Genomic DNA, 18,699 nt, shown 5'->3' with positions numbered 1-18,699 from the left:
CCGTCTGATTTAGCCTGGTGATTCAAAAGAGTTTGTGTTTGGGATAACTCAATGTCATGTGAGCAGGTGAAGCTTAGTAAACAGTTGTTGAACTGCAGCCATCAATGGACAGCAGGCACACGAGTCATCCTGAGAAGCCCACTGCCTGCGCAGGCCATAATCCTCATCTCCAGCCGATTGGCCAGGTAGCATTGTCTTCTCTGAACTTCTGTACGACCGTAGAATAAAGCAAGACCCAGGTCGCTGAGAAATTAGAGCATTTCATTTGATATTGACATGTTTATGTATAGCCATTTTTAGAAAATACAAATCATACTCTCTTGGTTCTGGCTTCATTTATTTTAGCGGTGTAGAATAGCAGAAATTACAGGAGTTGCCTAATGGCCACAGTGTGGGGCTTGTGATCTTCATGTTCCAGAGATTCTTCCCTAAGTGTGGGCTTTTGCAGCTCTGTAGAACTACTCAGTTTTATTCAGTGTCTACCTGAGAGAAAGAGAAAAAGAAAGAAAGAAAGAAAGAAAGAAAGAAAGAAAGAAAGAAAGAAAGAAAGAGAGAGAGAGAGAGAAAAAAGAACTCTAACCTACTATCGACGATGAGTTTTCTTGAACTGGATTTATTTCTGGCCTGGAAAGGGAGATGAGAAAAAAACCTGAGAAGTGACAATGTAGGAGCCAATGCCTGGCTTTATTCCCTTCTCAGTGACCACACTGTCCCTCACACACTGAGGACACTGTAAGTCACTTTATACGTAAAGTCAAAGGACTCCTTGTGTACCGTCTCAACGTGTCTAGTGTTACTGTTGCCTAAAGCAATTTAAGGAGGCAATAAATGAATGATTCTGACCATCTTCTATTTATGTAGCCAATGTAGAGTGACCGGGTTGTAATGGAAAAAGCACTCAGAGTCAAAGGCCCTTGTGTTTAAAGTCAAATTTCACTACTTAACTAACTTTAGTGTCTTCATTTATGAAATAATATCATGCAGCCTCTAAGTGTCGAGGACACATTTATAGAGGCTGAGAGGAGCTCAAGGGAAGAAGATTGAACCAGGAAATAGTTTTTATATAACTACCTAGAAAGTTAATGTTTAATCCAAGAGGAATTAAGAAACATAGGTGAAGATAACTTTTATGTGTGATAATGCTTAATAAAGTGTTTTCATAGAGTGCTCTCTCTCGCTCTGAGTGTGTGTGTGTGTGTGTGTGTGTGAGTGAGTGAGAGAGAGAGAGAGAGAGAGAGAGAGAGAGAGAGAGAGAGAGAGAGAGTTTGTGTGTGCATGTGGTGTGGTGAGCTGTTCTCTTTCAAATATCCTCTAAAGAGAACAAAACAAATTTATTTCTATACACATTGAAAAGTGGCTTTTGCTGTTCTTTTTCTGGATAATATGACATTTATTTCAAAGGTCTGCTATTTACCAGTCTCTGCTGCTATTTGGTTCCATAACAACCTCACTAATTATCTGAGAAAGCCAAATGTGATCTGGGCTTTCTTGGCAGAGGGATATTGACTTTCATTACGGCTGAATTGCAATACAGACCTTTAAGCCTTTATCTGCATCCCATTAATTGGCTTGTGATTTGGGAAAGTGGCTATTAATTATACAGAAGATGGTGAGTGAAAACGAAAGAATCGTTCATAGACAAACCGTGCTTAAACCCGACTGTGTCCTCAAGCACTGTGCGCTTCATTCAGCAGCCATCAATTTGCCTAAGTGTTTGGAATCGACTATAGAAGGGATTTTAGAGAGCACGTCTAGAAATGACATTAAGGCCTAGAATTTTTTATTTAATCTAATACTAACCTATTTTTATTAAGTTTGTTCCACTGCCTTGTTGAAGCCATAAGAATGAGCACTTATAATGTAATCTGAATTAATCTTGAGAAATTTTACAGGTAGATTTTACAGGAGTGAAATCCCCTCCCATAAGTAGAATATTGATGTGTTGGCAGTTAAAATAGCATGTTCCTTGAATATAATGGCTCATGAAGAATCAGTCCTCACACCTCTTGTGAGATTTCAGTAAGTCAGTTGTGTCTGGTTAAATATATACTGTTTGGAAATCTGCATTGTGCTTTCGCTTCCATTCGCATGACACACTTTAATAAACCCATCTATAGGCATAGCTAAAATTAACCTGCAATAAAATCGGATTGAGCTCTCCCTTTTTAATTTTATCGGTATAATGAGTGCTTTTACAATTCGACCACACATTTTCGAGTTTAGCCTTTTTAAAGAAGTGTTCTCCAGATTTTTAAAATTGGCACCTATTGGTCTCTATATGAGGCACGGTGTGATTTCTAAGTATCGGTACCCGGTGCTCAGTGATCACAGCCATGTAATTGTTATAGCCGTTTTCCACTGTAAGAATGAACATATTCTCTGATAGCCACGCTGGAATGCTCAATTAGTTGTTTCTAACTTTAATAATCTTGCTATGCTGTACACTATTAGGATCTCTTCTCTTTTCCACCTGCACCTCTGTGCCCGTCAACTACTCTCTTGGCATCACATTCTTCCTAGAAGAGTGTTTGGTGCCCACCATTCTTCTTTCTGCTTCTGTAGGCCGCCTACCTTCTTACCTCTCTATGGGAGTGAGATCATGTAGTTTTCTTTCTCCATGGCCTGTTTATCTGTGTGTGTATGAATGTATGCACACACGCATCTGCCTAGGTACATAGGCATATCTGACTGAGTATGTGTGAATTTGGAAGGCAGACAGATTTCAGCTTCAAGTTCCATTCCTCAGGAATCATATACCTTTTAATTGGGGGATGGGTCTCTCATGGGCATGGAATACGCCAAGTAGAATAAGCGGGATGGCTAAGGAAGGCCAGAGATTCCACTTTCTCTACCTCTGTACGACTTGAATTATAAATATTCATTACCACAGTTGACTTTCTGGGTTTCATGAATTCTAGGGACTTGAATTCATGTCCTTGTACTTGCAAAGCAAGCACTTTTCAACTACAGTCCCCCCAGTCCCTGTGTGATTTATCTTTAAAGGAAAATACTCATATCTAATTATGTTCCATATCAGTATAATTTCTGGTGTTGAATCTATTTTTTCTTAATGCAGTTCAGCAAACTGACACTGAATATTAAGTGCGAACTGCTTTGTGATACTTCAGGTCATCTAAAAGAAGTCCAGGATCTGCTGCTCTTGAAAGTTACCCCGGGAAAGGAGGGCAGAGGGTTTTCCAGCTGCATCTGTGGTGTGGCAGATGTTCAGTCATATGATGTGACTGTGTTCTCATGGTTTTCTCGAAATTCCGTTACAAGTGTGTCTATGGAGGAGAGGCATTTCTCAGCATTCCATGCAGTAGAGCAGCCAAGAAGCAAACACGGTTGTTTTTATAAAATGACCAGCACTCCGTGACAGAAGTCCTTCAGTGAATGGGTCACTGAGTTTCCAACAGTCAGTGCTTTCCAAAGGTACCATCACTCTTGTCCGCCTTAGTCTGAGAAGTACGGTCTGTTAATGCTGATTTCTAAGCAGTTCTCCAGACTTTTTTTTTGTGTAAGAATCTCCACTGGAACCCATGACCCTGCCTTTAACCTAGTTTTGGGGATCATTAACTGTTGACTTCTCTTTCTGGCAATTAGTGAATTATTTCTATGAATATTTTGTAATTAATGGACACGATACTAAGTCAATGCTGGTATATATTTCTCAGCATCACTGTCTGTAAGTCAATGGAAGTAAATGGACATTGTTTTGATAGGTCCTTTGTTTTCTACAAAATAATACTTTGAAAATTTATCTGTGCATTAATACACACAAAGAGACAGACACACACACACATACAGAATTCAGAGGGAGTATCTGTAGAGTTAAGTAAGGGGGTGTAAATTTGGAACCTATTTCTGAATCAGCATGAATACTGCTATATTTAAATTGGTTTATACAATTTCCATTATTAATGCAATGATTTATTCATTAATGGTTAATGATGAGGCCTTACTTAGTATAATTAAATGGATCATGTTTTATGAAGCATATTTTCTTCAACTAAGCATTAGCTAATTGCACTTAAGTCATTAAGTGTACTGATTGCAGGCTACACTCATTTTCTTGCTCTTTACAGGCATTTAATTTGAAATACTTCCTGTGTGAATATCAGTTATTTTCTTTGCTTCTGAGTAGTCTTGAGCTTAAATGAAAGTTTCTTTTCTACTCAAAAATGTAATTTATTTTTTTCCCAAAGCACATTATAAGTGGTTTCTCTAGATATGAGTAGAAAGGATACTCTTGCCATCTGAAGTGCTTGCTTCTTTTATTCAGTAACACTCATTGTGCTGAGGTACCCGTTAGTGCTATTTCTGCAGTAGTTGAAGGTCAGCCAGAAATATAAGCCTGAACACAATGTTCTATTTTAATTAATGCATTAGGTCAGTTTCTTTTGAATCAGGAAGAAAATAATAACTTCTCAACCCAAACTAGGGAAGCATGTGTACATACTTATTTGTAGGCTAAATAGAATGCACACTTGTCTTCCTTTGAGTGTCCCAAACACTCTGAGTCATTTCTAAGCAAAGGTTCTTGCCATATGCTATCTGTCTACTGGTGAGAATTCATCTCTCCCATGTCTGTCTGAAAAGCTGTATCATTTTCAGCCTTTAGGTTTCTGTTGAAGGAAGTCTTAGCTCTTCTTGGCTTTACTAGAGTATTTAATGTAGGGCGCCACCTCAGCCTTTGCTTGCTGCTTTCCGAAGACTTATCAGAACTCATAGTCACATGGCTGCTTACTTCCTTTTTGTCTGTCTTTACCACTGTATTGAAAGCAACTTGAATATATCTGTCATACAAACATATGCAAAAGCAGAACATAGTAGAATACTTGGCCAGTTCATAAGATGTGCTTAAAAATATATGTTGGAAGGGATGAATGGATGGAAATATATAATAAATGCTCTAATGTGAAATAATGTCTTTATCTTCTCAGTATCAAGGAATGGGTGAGTTTTAGTACCAATTTTCTTTTTATTTAAGAAAAAAATCATTTTTAAATAAAAAATGATTTCTGAGTAGGCTAACAATGTCATAAACTATTTTAGATATTATAAACATATTATGATCTGAATTTGGCAAGTGTCAAACCTGATGAGATATTCAGTGGTATGAGGGATAAAAAGGAGCTGCTGTGCCCAATTCTAAATTATGTAGTTTAATGTCAATTGAAATGCCTATATTAGATCAGTTGTTCAGTTTTGGTGGTTAGCCTAGCCCTTAATTGCTAAGTCATCTCTCCAGCCCTAGATCAGTTATTCATAAAGCTAGAAGATTATGATTGGCTGCCATTTGTACTTAGAGATATTCTTACCAAATTCCTTGGTATTCTATTTTAAAATACAAGAAAACATTTTGGGAAATTTAAAATGCTTTTTAATTTAGAGAGCATGTTATGGTTATACCCCAATGGTTAAAAATAAGAGAATTCCCTGGTATTCTGTTCTCAAAATCATAATAAGATAGAAATAATTGTGAATGTATTTGACTTTTCATGATAACAATAATTTTTGTGATTGCATTTTAAATGTGGTGCAATTTACAGTGAATGATCATTTTCAGCACATCATGTAGTTAGTTAAAAAAGCGTAAATAATCCTATTTTAAATATTTGTAATAATGAAATATGGGCTTAATTTTAATTTTATTGTCACAAATTATTCATTTAGCTTACTAAGTTCTCTAGCCATTGGGTAACAAGACTGACATCATAAAACAAAATGCTGTTGGTTAAATTTTTTATTTGTTCATATTACTAAGCAGTAATGTGGATATTTTAAACACATCTATCTACATAGTCACTTTGCAAAAGAGTTTTATTATCTATATTTTGCAAATGAGAAAATTGTGTGCTCAAGTTACTTGCCTAAAGAAAGCTATATTGCTATAAAAGTGTTCGGGGTGGGGTCAATGTGTTTTTAAATCCTATAATAAAAATTCTTTTTATTATATCACATAGTTTCTAGAAAATACCATCTTCACATAAAATAACAATCAGACACAGTCTTAGAGTAGATTGCATTTTCTGTTCAGTAAATCACCAAGCATTTATTGGGGTTACTGGCACAGTGGCTAGTTGAACATTAGCCATGGCCTCATCTCCAGAGACCTCATTGTGTAAAGTAAAATTGTTGCTGGCAGCTGTGAATTTCTGCACATTCTTTGGTTCTGCTGGGACTTCAGCAGCACTATTTTACACATTGCTTCATCTCTAGTTAATTCAAGTGTGAACGGGCTACTTCCCCTAGAGCAATCCACAGGGAGCCTTGTTTAACCAACATTTTACTAAATTGTTTTGGCAGGAGACAGTTTCCCTCATGAGTCAGGTGGGAATTTTGACTAAGTTCAGGTAGGTGATCAGACTTATAGACCTCAGTGTTGTCTGACACCCTCAGACAATGTCGATTTTTTTTAAAGTGACTAAATATATCATCATCTATCAGCAAGATTAAAACCATTTCAGATTATCTCCAGATTTAATACTCTGCCGTTAAGTCCTAAAGACAAGTTATCTTATATAGAAAGTCCTGGTGGTCCTTGATAATGTGCAGATGGAATTCACTGTGCTTGGAGTGGTTTTCTGCCTTGGCAGATCGTACTCATATTGCGTGTCTGGCTTGACACACAACATGGTTAACCTCACTCCATAGACATTCTCAATTATTCCCATCACCATTAGTTATGACTCCTTAGAACTCTTTTGGCCTGTGTTATCTTTCTCACAGTTCTTTGCTCTCTAAGCATTTGTATGATCATTCATCTTCACTCTCTTTGTGATTCTATTTTCATATAGATTATAGACATGCAATAGATTGTGGACATGTTTATATCAGACACGAACTGATTTTCTGTAGAAATATCTGGTTGTATCATCTACATACGAGTGGTATTTAATGGTATTTAATGTTTCATTGAACTCAATTCCAGGTAAGGGTTAAGGTTCCTCAGTAACATCAGTTGTAGTAATTTAACTTTTTTTGAGTTGAGACTTTGTTAGAGTAAAAGGGAGAGACTGCTCTTGAGAACGAGAAAGAATTCCTGATCAGAGATGCCTACTTGTCAATCACAAGACAGAGAGCTAAGGATAAAAACATTCTACCTGGAGTGAATCGTCAGTGTGAGAGTGTATCTTACATTTGATTTCATGCTTGAATTTTGATAATCTATAAAAGCTCAATTGATTCCATTTTCAAAAAGAACTCATATTGAAATCCATTAAAAGCTTAATTGAATATGAAATGCACAGATAAGACTGTTATTAAAAGCCTCTGCGCTGTTATTTTTCTATTTAGCCTACCTCTCTTGTTTGCTTGTCACCACAAACTGTGTACTTTTGCTTTTATTTATTTATAATAGATAATAAAGATTATCTATGCCTAATTTCCTTAAATAACTCACTAATTATGATATCATCTGTAATGTATACAAACATATTTTTCAGTCTTTTGGGGATCTAAGAGACAAGTATAATGTATCATATAGTCATAATTCTTTTTGATTAACTCAGAACCAAGATTTACAAATTACTCTCAGTACTGAACAGTGTCTTTGGATGAAGGGATGTATTTTTTCATGTCTGCGGTTAACAGCTGTACTTATATGAATGAGAAATGTTCCCATAGATTCATGCATTTTAACACGTATTCCCATGTTTGTGTGACTCTTTGGGAAAGGTTATGTAACTGTTAGAAGGTTGAGCCTTGCTCAAGGAAGTATATCACTGGGGAGAGGTTTGGGAGTCTATACCACTACCACACCGCCTGTTCCACTCTCTGCTTCATGTTTGTGTTTGAATATGTGATCTCTCAGCTTCTTGCTTTGGCCACCTACTAATATGCCTACCCCACCATTATGGACTCTTCCATCTGAACTGTAAGCCAGATAAACTCTTTCTTAGCCCTGGAGTTTCATCAGAGCAACAAAAAGTAACTATTCCAATAGTGTCCTAATCTCTGCCTGTTTCTGCACCTTCCAGATGGAGTCACTATCTTTTGCTCTGGAGACAGAACTGGGCTAAAATCTGACACTCAACCTTTACCGGAAATGGGGAGCTACCTCTTTCCCTAAGCAATTTTTCTTCGCATTTGTATTTAAGTGTATGTCCACCCCACACCCCCATTTTGTATTTGCTTCAACTAAGAATTTATTAATGATCTGGCCATTCCAAGACCAAAGCATTCCAGATAACACCATTATATAAACAGATATTTAGGGATTCAGAGAGATAAAAGGATGAGAAGCTGTGAGCATGGAAAGGGACTGACAGGAAGACCCTGAATTTCCATCTCTAGAATGCTTTCCTTACTGATTTCCATTCCAACGTTTCAGGATTTGTGGGACATATCCTATTTAGCCCTCTCCACCTGCATCTGTAGAAGGAAACATCCTGATCTTTTAATATAATCTAAAAATTCTCGATGATAGTGGCCCCTCTTGGTCCAGCAAATAGCCTAGTATCTATTTCAGAAGCCCTCGTCAGAGAAGTGCAGATGGTGAACACAGCTCCCGATGTCATCTCTGCTGTGCAGGGGTGTTTGTGTGTCTGTGTCTAGATGCATATTAAAAAACACCCAGCCCTCTCCCATCTGCTCACCCAGAGTGCTCTCACAATCAGACTTGTAATAACTGAACAGTGTGCAGAGAAGCGCTTCTGTATTTGTCCAGAATGCCCCGCTTCCACACGGTGCCTCTTCCAATGCTTTCTGCTGCCTGTGTCCCGTCTCTAGCCCTTCTCTCAACTTGTAACTGTTGTCAGAATTCTCTGGCCTTTTCAGCTCTCTCCACTTCCTTTTGAACTTTAGCCCACCGATCAAGTCGTATGATGAATCACGCTTGTTACTACATTGCATGTTGTGTCTCTTGCCTTCTGTTGCTCTAACATCTCGGCTGGAGCGGTCATGTGGTTCTCTGTTTTTCTGCTCTCTCTGATGGCTCCTTAATTAAGTGTGAGTTAATTTTTAGCTGTGGTGTTTATGAAACCTTTATGTCATACATCCTGTCTCTGCTGATTATGCCGTATTAGGAATGTAGTCCCATCAGTTATGATTTCTGATATATATTGTACATCATCACCTAGTTCTCAGAAATAACTCATTCCTTTTTTATTTATTAGATTTTTAAAATAAAGTTAGAAACTGTCAAACCTCATGCATAGTCAAAGCTTTATCTACCTATAACTGCATATTCAAATAAACGAACAACTTTTGCTTCTTTTTATGTCTCTGAATTATATTCCCACATAACTAGCTGCTCTCTGCATATCAAATTTTTATTCCTGTTCTAATGAATACAAAGTGTTTCTTTTTAAGTTACTGCTGAATTTTAAGGATAATTTTAGATGCAATTTACTTCATTCATGTTTTGAATAGATTATATACATTCTTACTCCCTAATATGTCCTATTGTTTGATTGCTGTTAGACATTGTCAGTCGTCTCTATTGTCCTTCTGTAAAACCTACTTTCCCTAGGTTCTATATGCAGAGCCTTGATCAAGGGCCTCATTACCTCTCCTGGGAGGCTGATGAGCTGGCTCTTCCTGCTCATCACCTTGCCAAGTGAGCACTTTTTTAAAATATGTGTCACTTTGAATAAGGTGCTTTTAAACTCAGAATCCTTCAGTGTCTTGAAAAACAAAGCACAATCTATTTTTGCTTACTTTCTCAAGAAAAGTTATCCCACTCCCCATAAAACCAAAGTACTGTGCCAGTCACTAAATTGGCATTCCTAAACTGGCAACCTCCTTAGGTTGCGTTCTTGTTTTGGAATGCTCTGATTCGGTCTGATTTGCAAAATCCCACCTGCCCTGGATTCTTTATACATTGACCACTCCTCAGTTTTCTGTAATCATCAAAAAATCTTACTATCCTGTATTACTTAAAATGTGAAGTTCAAATTTCATCAGCTGTATCTGAGGGCAAATCATATTTCCCCAGTAAGTGGAACGGCTTCTGGGAGCTCTTATTTTCTGAGGATGCCTTTGAGCACCTGAGTCCCATGACACTGAGTTAGCTACACCCTGACCCTCCTTGTGAATCACCTGCAAGCAATGGAATGTGCCAGTCTGGCTGAGTAAACTGTCACGATGGCACTGAGAAGTTAAGTGGCTGTGATGTGGGATTGTCCTGGCCTGGTGATGCTGGGAGTTTTCGCACGAGTTCGACCTGCCAGAAGAGCAGCTATTCTGATTGAGGATGTTGGAGATAGGCTTATGTTCACTCCTAACCTACAGCTGCTGACTTTCAAACTGGGGCTGCAGAACAGCAGAACCATCTGAATCGCCTTTGGTGATATAAAAGCATTATCAATGAGACCCAGCACCAAGACCCCCACCCCACAGGCCTTATGTTTTCCCAGGACTGCCACATGAACATGAATAGGTGGTACATTTGGAGATCTGCCTTTGCCAGCAGTGAGGGGAGGTTCAGAGAGTGAAATTCAGGAGCAAAATAACTGTGCTCATGTTTCCTCCACTTGTTGTCTGGAAACACCAAGAGCAGCAGTAGAAAGATTCACATCTTCCTAGCACCCAGTGACCTGAGTGTATCCTTTATTCCTGCACTAAGAACCTAAATCAGAAATTTAAAACAAGATTCACATTATTAATACCCAGTGTGGGGATGTAATGGTACACATATTGAAAACAATTAATTTAATAAAGCAAGTTATTGGATTATTAAATTTATATGAATGAGCTTTTAAAAGTTAATATAAGATTTTGATGTCTTCCTTATATATTATATGATACCATACAGTGTTTAAACTTTTCAATTCATAGTAAGTGGTAAAATTAAAGTGAGCTTTTGACTTGCCTTGTTTTCATAAATAAAATAATAAAACTTTATTATTTTATGAATAGTATTGAGGTTTCCACACACTCCCTACTCCATGCATGGTTAGGTTCCACTGCCAGCATCTCTTCCAGAGAGTGTATTTTTACAATAAGTCTAGACATTAATCTCCTGACAATCAAAATCCATAGTTTAACTTAGAGTTCACTCTTAGTATTGTTATCCCATAAGTTTGACCAAATGTACAATGGCATATTTTAGTGTCTTACAAAGCTTTTTACTTCCTTATAAACCCTCTGTTTACTCTTCTTCATCCTCTACTGCCCAGTCTGGAACCCTCTGATGAGTTTACTGTTTTGATGCTCCCTTTTTCTAGCCTGTAACTGTCTAGAGCATGGGCCCTGTGGAATTTTAGCATGTCTATAGCCTTTTCATATTGGCCTTTCTTTTTTTTTTTTTACTAATGTACATTTCAGAGTTACCCATGTGTTATGTCATTTCTTTTCTTATATTGATAACATAATTTCCTGATTTTTGAGACATGGTCTCATGTAGCCCAGAATGGTCTTAGACTTGCTATATAGGATGAAGATGACCTTGAACTCCAGCTTCTTCTTTCCCTCCTCCTCCTCCACTTCTCCGTCTCCTTCTTCTTCTCCCTCTCCCCCCTCTCCTCCCCCAAGGACCGGGATGAGAGATGAGAGACATGAAACACAATGCCAGATTCTAGAACTTTTAGCATTTGATATGTCCCACTGCTAAGTCCTTGTTTACTCATTTGCCCAGTGATAAACATGGTTTCTAAGTTCAGATAATTCTGCAAAGGGCTACTTCAGTCACCAATCATTTTGTGATTATAAAATATCAACTAAAATAGGTTATTTATTTATTTAATTCTTCTTTTATATAATATACCCCTACTGCAGCTTTCCCTCTCTCAATTCCTCCATGTTTTTCTCTTACCTCCCCTCTTTCCCAGATCTATTATCTCCTTTTCACCCCAGAAAAATACAGGCCTCCTAGAGACATCAAACAAACATTGCACAGCAAGATACAATAAGAGCAGGCACAAACCCTCACATCAAGGCTGGGGGAGGCAGCCCAGTAGGAGAAAAAATATCCCAAGAGCAAGCGAAAGAGTCAGAGACACATGACTCACTGTCAGGAGTCCCCACAAAACACCAAGCCAACAGCAGGAACATATATGCTGAGAACCACAGGCTCATGCAGGCTCCATGGTTGCTGCTTTGGTGTCTGTGAGCTCCCATGAGCCCTGCGTAGTTGATTCCGTGGGCCATGTTCTTCCAAGGCTCTCAATCCCTCTGGTTTGCATAATTCCTTGCAGCACACAATGCCTGTCTGAGCTCTATGTGCTACCATACAGTTCCCGAGCTTCGAACGAGGGGCTGGAGGTTAAAACATACAAAGACACACAGAGACAGAGAGAGACACAGACCTTCAGTCACTGGTAAGAAGCCCTTTATTCAATAGCACCATGGAGGCTTATATACCCAAAAGTCAGGTGGGCCGACAGGTGAAAACCTTATCCTCTGATCCTCAAGGCCAAGGCAACCCGTGCTCCTGTAGCAGAGCTGGTAAACAACTTTGACACAGCTTTCAGTATCTCAAATCAGAAGGAAAGTAAAGATCTCTAGCAGGGAAGAGCAGCTGGAGGCCAGGACTCCAAATGGTCCCAACAATTCCTCATTCCCTTTTTCCAAAGAGATCCAAAATCCTGAGGGAGGGACTGGATGGAGACCTCTAAATTAGACTCTCTCTCTCTCTCTCTCTCTCTCTCTCTCTCTCTCTCTCTCTCTCTCCCTCTCCCTCTCCCTCTCCCTCCCTCCCTCCCTCCCTCCCTCCCTTTTTCTCTCTCTCTCTCTTTGCCTAATGTTTGGCTGTGGGTCTCTGCATCTGTTCCCATCTGCTCTCTATTGATAATAGGGCTAGGCAATGACCTATGAGTCTAGGAGAACATCAGTAGGAATCATTTTAGTGTGTGTGTGTGTGTGTGTGTGTGTGTGTGTGTGTGTTGTGTTCTACCTTAGGACTCTGGGCTATCCTGTCTCTGGTTTCTGCTAATCCAGACAATATTGGGGTGGGCTCCCTCTGTGGCCTGAATCAAAAATTAGACCACTCTTTGTTTGGTCACTCCATGGCTTCTCTGCCACCATTGCCCCAGCGCATCTTGCAGGGTGGATGACAGATTGTAGGTCAAAAAATTGTGTTGTGGTATCTTCCTTAATACTGTGTCAAAATGCATCATTGTGATTGGCCAATTGGCCATTATAAAGAGCTGAATGGCCATTATCTATGCAAATTTAGGCTAAGTAAGATTTCTGGGGTCAAAGAGCTCTGGGAGGAAGAAAGGGAGTTGCCAGCCAGATACAGAGGAAGCAACATGGGCAGGTCAGAGTATAGGTAACTGAGCCACATAAAAGAATGTAGATTTAAAAATAGGGACTAATTTAAATTATAAGAACTAGTTAGGAATAAGTCAAGCTTTCATAATAATAAATGTCTCCATGTTGTGATTTGGGGGCTAGAGATCCAAAAGCCTTGTACAGTTTTGTGACAGGGTTGGTGTCCAGTCTCATCACCAGAAGCCTTGCCTGGTTACAGAAGATAGGATAGAATCCCTAGCTTCCATTACTAGGGGTCTTTACTACGGTCACCTGTATAGATTCCAGGGCGATTCCACTTCAGTAAGTTTCCACGTTGCTCACCAAATGTGCTCCAATTCCAGTCATCTATACCTGTACTCTCCCTCTATCCCCTGGCACTGATCTTTTCTATTCTCATCCTATCTACTCCCAGGCCACCTGCAAAATCTATCCTATTTCCTCTTCCCATAGAGATCCACGCATTCCCTGCTAGAACCCTCCTTGTTACTTAAACTTCTGAGTCCCCTGTTCTTATGAATGTTGGATTTTTGTCAGTTTCTTCTCTAACTATTAATATGGCTCTGTAAGTTTTGTTTTTTATTTAGTTGTCTTAGATTAGCACAATAGATCCCTGAATCTTTCTTGCATATCTAGGATAAATCCCACTTGGGTGTTCTTTTAGCACATTGTTGGTCTCTATTTGCTATTAACACATTAGTATCTTTGTTCATGAGAGGTAATGATCTGTAGTTGGCTTATCTTTTAATAAGATTTAGATGCTATATATATTTTTATTTTTACTGATGGATTTAACAGTCATTTTTAGGTTCTTTATTATGCATAATGTATTCAGGTTATAGAAATTCACTCTTCAGTAACACCCCTCCCTTGTCTCACCATGCCTTGAAGACTTTTTCTGACATGTAAGCAACCCACCAATTAATTGTTCTAAAGCTGTTGTCTTACTTTCCTTTATGTGTGTTTGCATATGTCTCCACATATGGGAGAGATAAGGAATGCCTTTTGTTTCTCATGTCTTCAATCACATCTGAATAAATTTCTAAAGTCACTTCATCCCTTTGGTGAAAATCGAATGATGTCTTTAAAGCAGTTATATATAATTTGATCAAAATTTTTCATCTTGGTCTGTTTTCATTTGGCCAGTGCTGAGCTACATTTAAATTCAAAGGTCATGAATAACTATTATATTTAATACAGTTCCTTTCTCTCTGTCTTATCAACATATATTAGTATATCATCAAATTTGAATGGCAGAGAATGAAACATTTCATTTGTGAGTCTACATCAATTTAAATACAGAATCAAGTAAGTGTTCATAGCAATTCATATACCAATGCAGTTAGAGTTGATCAGAGCATATTGTTAATTTAATTTTCTATTTAAAGTATAATTACACCATTTTCCCATCTCTCTCTTATTGCACCCATGTCCTTCACACCCCTGCTTCCCCAAACTCACTGGACTCCTTCTTTTAACCATTGTTTTTACATATACACATAAAAAATAATCAACAAACATATAAATGCAACCTACTGAGTTTATTCATTATTTCCTGCATGTATATGATTCTAGGGTACTGGATAGTCAGTTGAAGGCTCACTTTCCTCATCTCTGCAGTTGTTAATTGCTTGTAGCTCTTTCTCTAAGCATGAGTCCCTGTGAAATTTCCCTCTATCTGGTGGAATGTCAATTGTGATGGAATTGTTCACTCCTTTTTTAGGCAGCCAAGCTTTTGAGATGATGGGTGCAGCTTCTAATCACAGCAGAATTCGTGGTCCTCTGGTCTGACCCCCACTTCCATAATGGTCTGTGAGCATTAAGTGTAGGACTTGTGCTTTAGATGGATCTACTGGGGCTGAGCATCCACAATCAATTGATCTCTGCATTTGACCAGTTGTGGCTTTATTTAATAGTCTCAATCTCCTGCAAAAAGAAGTGTCTTTGATGAAGGGTGAGATAATATGCTTATCTGTGGGTAGAAGGATAAGTCCTAAGAATGCAGTTAGGAATTATAGTGGTTTAGAAAAATGGTGAGCATTTTGTAGATTTATGCATGTTGCTTCTGGTTAAGGAAAGATATTAATAATACAATTATTTCATAAAAATAAATAGAATTTTAAAAACTCTCAATGTTCTTGGATATCTCATTATTAGTTATTATTAATTATTATTAGCATACCTTCACCAGAGTCGTCTCAAAAAGGTCTAAGCTAGACAGATAAAAATTTCTATATTCTTATAATTTACATTTAAAAACTTAATTCACTAACATAACTTCATGTACAGCCAAAGAGAAAAAGTGAAAGGTGTTTGGAATTGTGCCAGTTTTTGTTATAAAACAGATATGTAAATCGCTGTTAATATTTACACCCAGGTTGTTCTAAGCCCGTATTCTGTATTATCGTAGACTTATGACATTTGCCATAGGTGAAATTCTGTTGCCTGTACATGAAGGTGGTTGCCTGGGTGGCTTCTTTCTGTGTCCATATGCTGTTGCTTGAAAGAATCATAAGTTTAGCATAAACACTAGGAGGCTCATGGGATTTAAGAAGTAGACTTTTTTAATTTCATTAAAGTTGTTTAAATGGGTCTCAAAATTCCATGACTGATTTTAGTTGTTCTGCATTTAAAACTATTGATTTTAAAAACTAATAATTTAAAGCATATATACACACACCCAAATAAATGCATAAATAAATACTAGATGGTTCACTAAACATTATTTCCTTTGGGAGGTTTTATGGCACATTGCTATCATCAAGCAGTCTTTTATTATAAAACCTAAGTAGTCAATGTGGACAAATGATTCTGAAACCTTCTTATACCCCTGAGTAAGACAGGTAGCAGGTGTTAGGGGTCAATGTATTAGCCTTCTGTGCTTTCTGGGCAGACTTGGTGACCTTGCTACCACTAGCAGCCTTCTTGTCCACAGCCTTGATGATACCCATAGCAACTGTCTTCCTCATGTCACATGGAGCAAAATGACCCAGTGGCGAATAGTCAGAGAAACTACAGACACACATGGGTTTGCCGGGAACAATATCAACAATGCTGCATCACCAGGTTTCAGGAAATAGAATCATCTCCCCAGCTTCTTACCAGAATGAAAATCAATTTGGGGTGTGTGTGTTCATATGTGTGTGTATGTGTGTGTGTGCTGGAATGCATGTATGTGTGTGCATGTATGTGTGCACGTGTGTTTGTATGGTTGTTTTGTTTTGCTGTGTTTTGTTCCGGGACAGAAACTATATATAGCTCTGGCTGTCCTGGAACTATGCAGACCAGGCTGACCTCAAACTTACAGATCTCTGCCTGCCTTTACCTACATGGTGCTGCAATTCAAAGCATATGCCATTGTGCTCAGCAATCATTTTTTCAAAGCTCAGCAAATTTATAAGCTAGGTGAAATGTGTGACAATCCAGTATAGGACCATAGCCTTCACTAATTTTGCCTGGGTGGTTCAGGATAATCATCTGTGTGACGAAGCCAGCTGCTTGTATTGGTGGGTCATTTTTTGCTGTTCCCAGAAGTGTTACCACGTCTAACATCTTATACATCCACATTCTTTTGTTGAAGGTCATGTTGTCCTGGGCCTTCACTCAGAACTTCATGGTACATTTCAGAATTTACCTTAGTTGTTACATTGTCGAGGACAAAGGTAACCATCGTGCCTGCTTTGAAAACACCTGTCTCCCCCACTTGGCCCACAGGGACAGTGCTGGAACTATCAATTTTATAGACATCCTGGAGGGGCAGCTGCAAAGGTTTATCAGTTGGATCAATTGGTGGCAGGATACAATTTAAAAATTTTAGCAGTTTGGTCTCACCAGCACTCCCATTTTTCCAGGTGACTTTCCATCCCTTGAACCAAGGCATATTGGCACTTGTCCCCAGCATATTGTCAAGATTCCAAACAGATGTTGGCACAAATGCCACCGTGTCAGGTTTGTAGCCAGTCTCCTTGATGTAAACGTTGACTTCCATAGCAATTTCCCCCTCTTCTGCCTGTAGAGTAGCTTGGTTGAACCTGTTTTGCTGACACCAACCATCAGCTGTTTCACACCCAACGTGTAAGCCAGAATAGTATGCTCACAAGTCTGACCATTCTTGAGGAAACTAGCTTCAAACTCACCAGCACCAGCAACAACTCTCAGGACAGCAGAGTCAGACTGAAATGTGCCTGGAATGGAGTTTTTCATGTAATCTCTGTGTCCTAGAGCATCAGAGATAGTCACAAATAATTTGCTGGTCTCAAATTTCCACCAGGAGTTGTAATAGTGATACCACACTCATGCTCAACTTTCAGTTTGTCTAAGACACAGGCGCCCTCGAATGAGCTTTTTCTCATTTCAGCAGCCTCCTTTTCAAAGGTCTGTTCACCAGTTCCACACATTTATAGATTTGGGCAGTGCACTTGCCCAAATCTGCATTTCTGATGACAATGTTGATGTCTTTTCCTTTCCCATGTTGCCTCTAAGTTAACAGTGGTTTTCATAACACGTGTGCTCTGATAGAGAACCCATTGAGATAAAGCAGCAGAAGACTTTGCTGGGAAACATCTATAGAGCTGCAGATCGACAAGAGAAGAGAATGTGTGTTTACCCCTCATCCTGTCATGGTCTTCTTACAGGGAGACTTATCATGCCCAGGGTGCACAGTAGAGGAGCGGGAACATATGCCTGAAGCTTAGCCTAGGGTTAGTTGTTGGCTGGATAAATGCCTATTTGAAAATGTCAGGAGCTCAGCCTTTTGCAGACCTTATAACTAACGGGATGTTTCACTTCTCTCTATTGGTGAGAAGAACCCTGAGAGGATGAGCCTGGGTGGTCCCTTTTCCCAGAATACTAGGAAGTCCCTATCAGTTGCCTTTTCTCTGACAAGCAGAGTACCACCAGTTATCCTTGGAGAGACCTATGACTCATATTATGAAAAAAAAACATTTATTTACAGAAAATAAAACCCTAATGAGAAATCAAATCTAAATAAACAAAAATGTTTTTCAGTAGTTGGAATGTGGTATACTCATTGCCTTTGTTGAATCACATGTATAATTTCTGTACTTTCTGCTATGCTCCCAAATGGCTCTATCGATGTTTTCATTTGTTTGTTTTTTCTTAATGACTGGTCCTGTTTGCCTTTTAAAAACTTTTATGTTCAGTGCCCAACCTTGGGGTTGCTTTGCTTTGGATGTTCTCAGGGCTTCTCAGATGACATTTCCACTTAAAATATTCAGTCTGTGCTGTCCTTGAACAGCTGCCTATCAGACACGTCAATGGTTATAAACTATGTGTGTGCGCTTTGTTTAAATGGTGTGTGTGTGTGTGTGTGTGTGTGTGTGTGTGTGTGTGGTTGTTGCTAATTAGATTGTGAAGACTCTGTGGGATATTCATGGCAGCTTAGGGTCTTGTTATCAAAACCACAATGCAGTGTGTGTGGGAGAAGCATAATCCAGTCAATGAGATTTTCATGTGGTGCAATGCAATGCATTTATGGGGTTT

The 18,699-nt window shown here is 38.7% G+C and overlaps 1 protein-coding gene and 1 pseudogene across 1 annotated transcript in view; one reads left to right on the top strand and one right to left on the bottom strand.

Annotated features, from left to right (window-relative positions):
* Chsy3 (chondroitin sulfate synthase 3) overlaps nucleotides 1–18,699 on the top strand; it is a 225,104-nt gene that overhangs the window by 49,778 nt on the left and 156,627 nt on the right. The window lies entirely within an intron of this gene.
* The window catches only part of LOC142848521 (elongation factor 1-alpha 1 pseudogene), a 52,095-nt pseudogene continuing 49,415 nt past the window's right edge, over nucleotides 16,020–18,699 (bottom strand).

Source organism: Microtus pennsylvanicus, chromosome 4 (genome assembly GCF_037038515.1).
Source record: "Microtus pennsylvanicus isolate mMicPen1 chromosome 4, mMicPen1.hap1, whole genome shotgun sequence".
Taxonomy (NCBI): Eukaryota; Metazoa; Chordata; class Mammalia; order Rodentia; family Cricetidae; genus Microtus; species Microtus pennsylvanicus.
The sequence above is the reverse complement of the archived record's forward strand: the minus strand, read 5'-3'. Positions and strand labels throughout refer to the sequence as shown.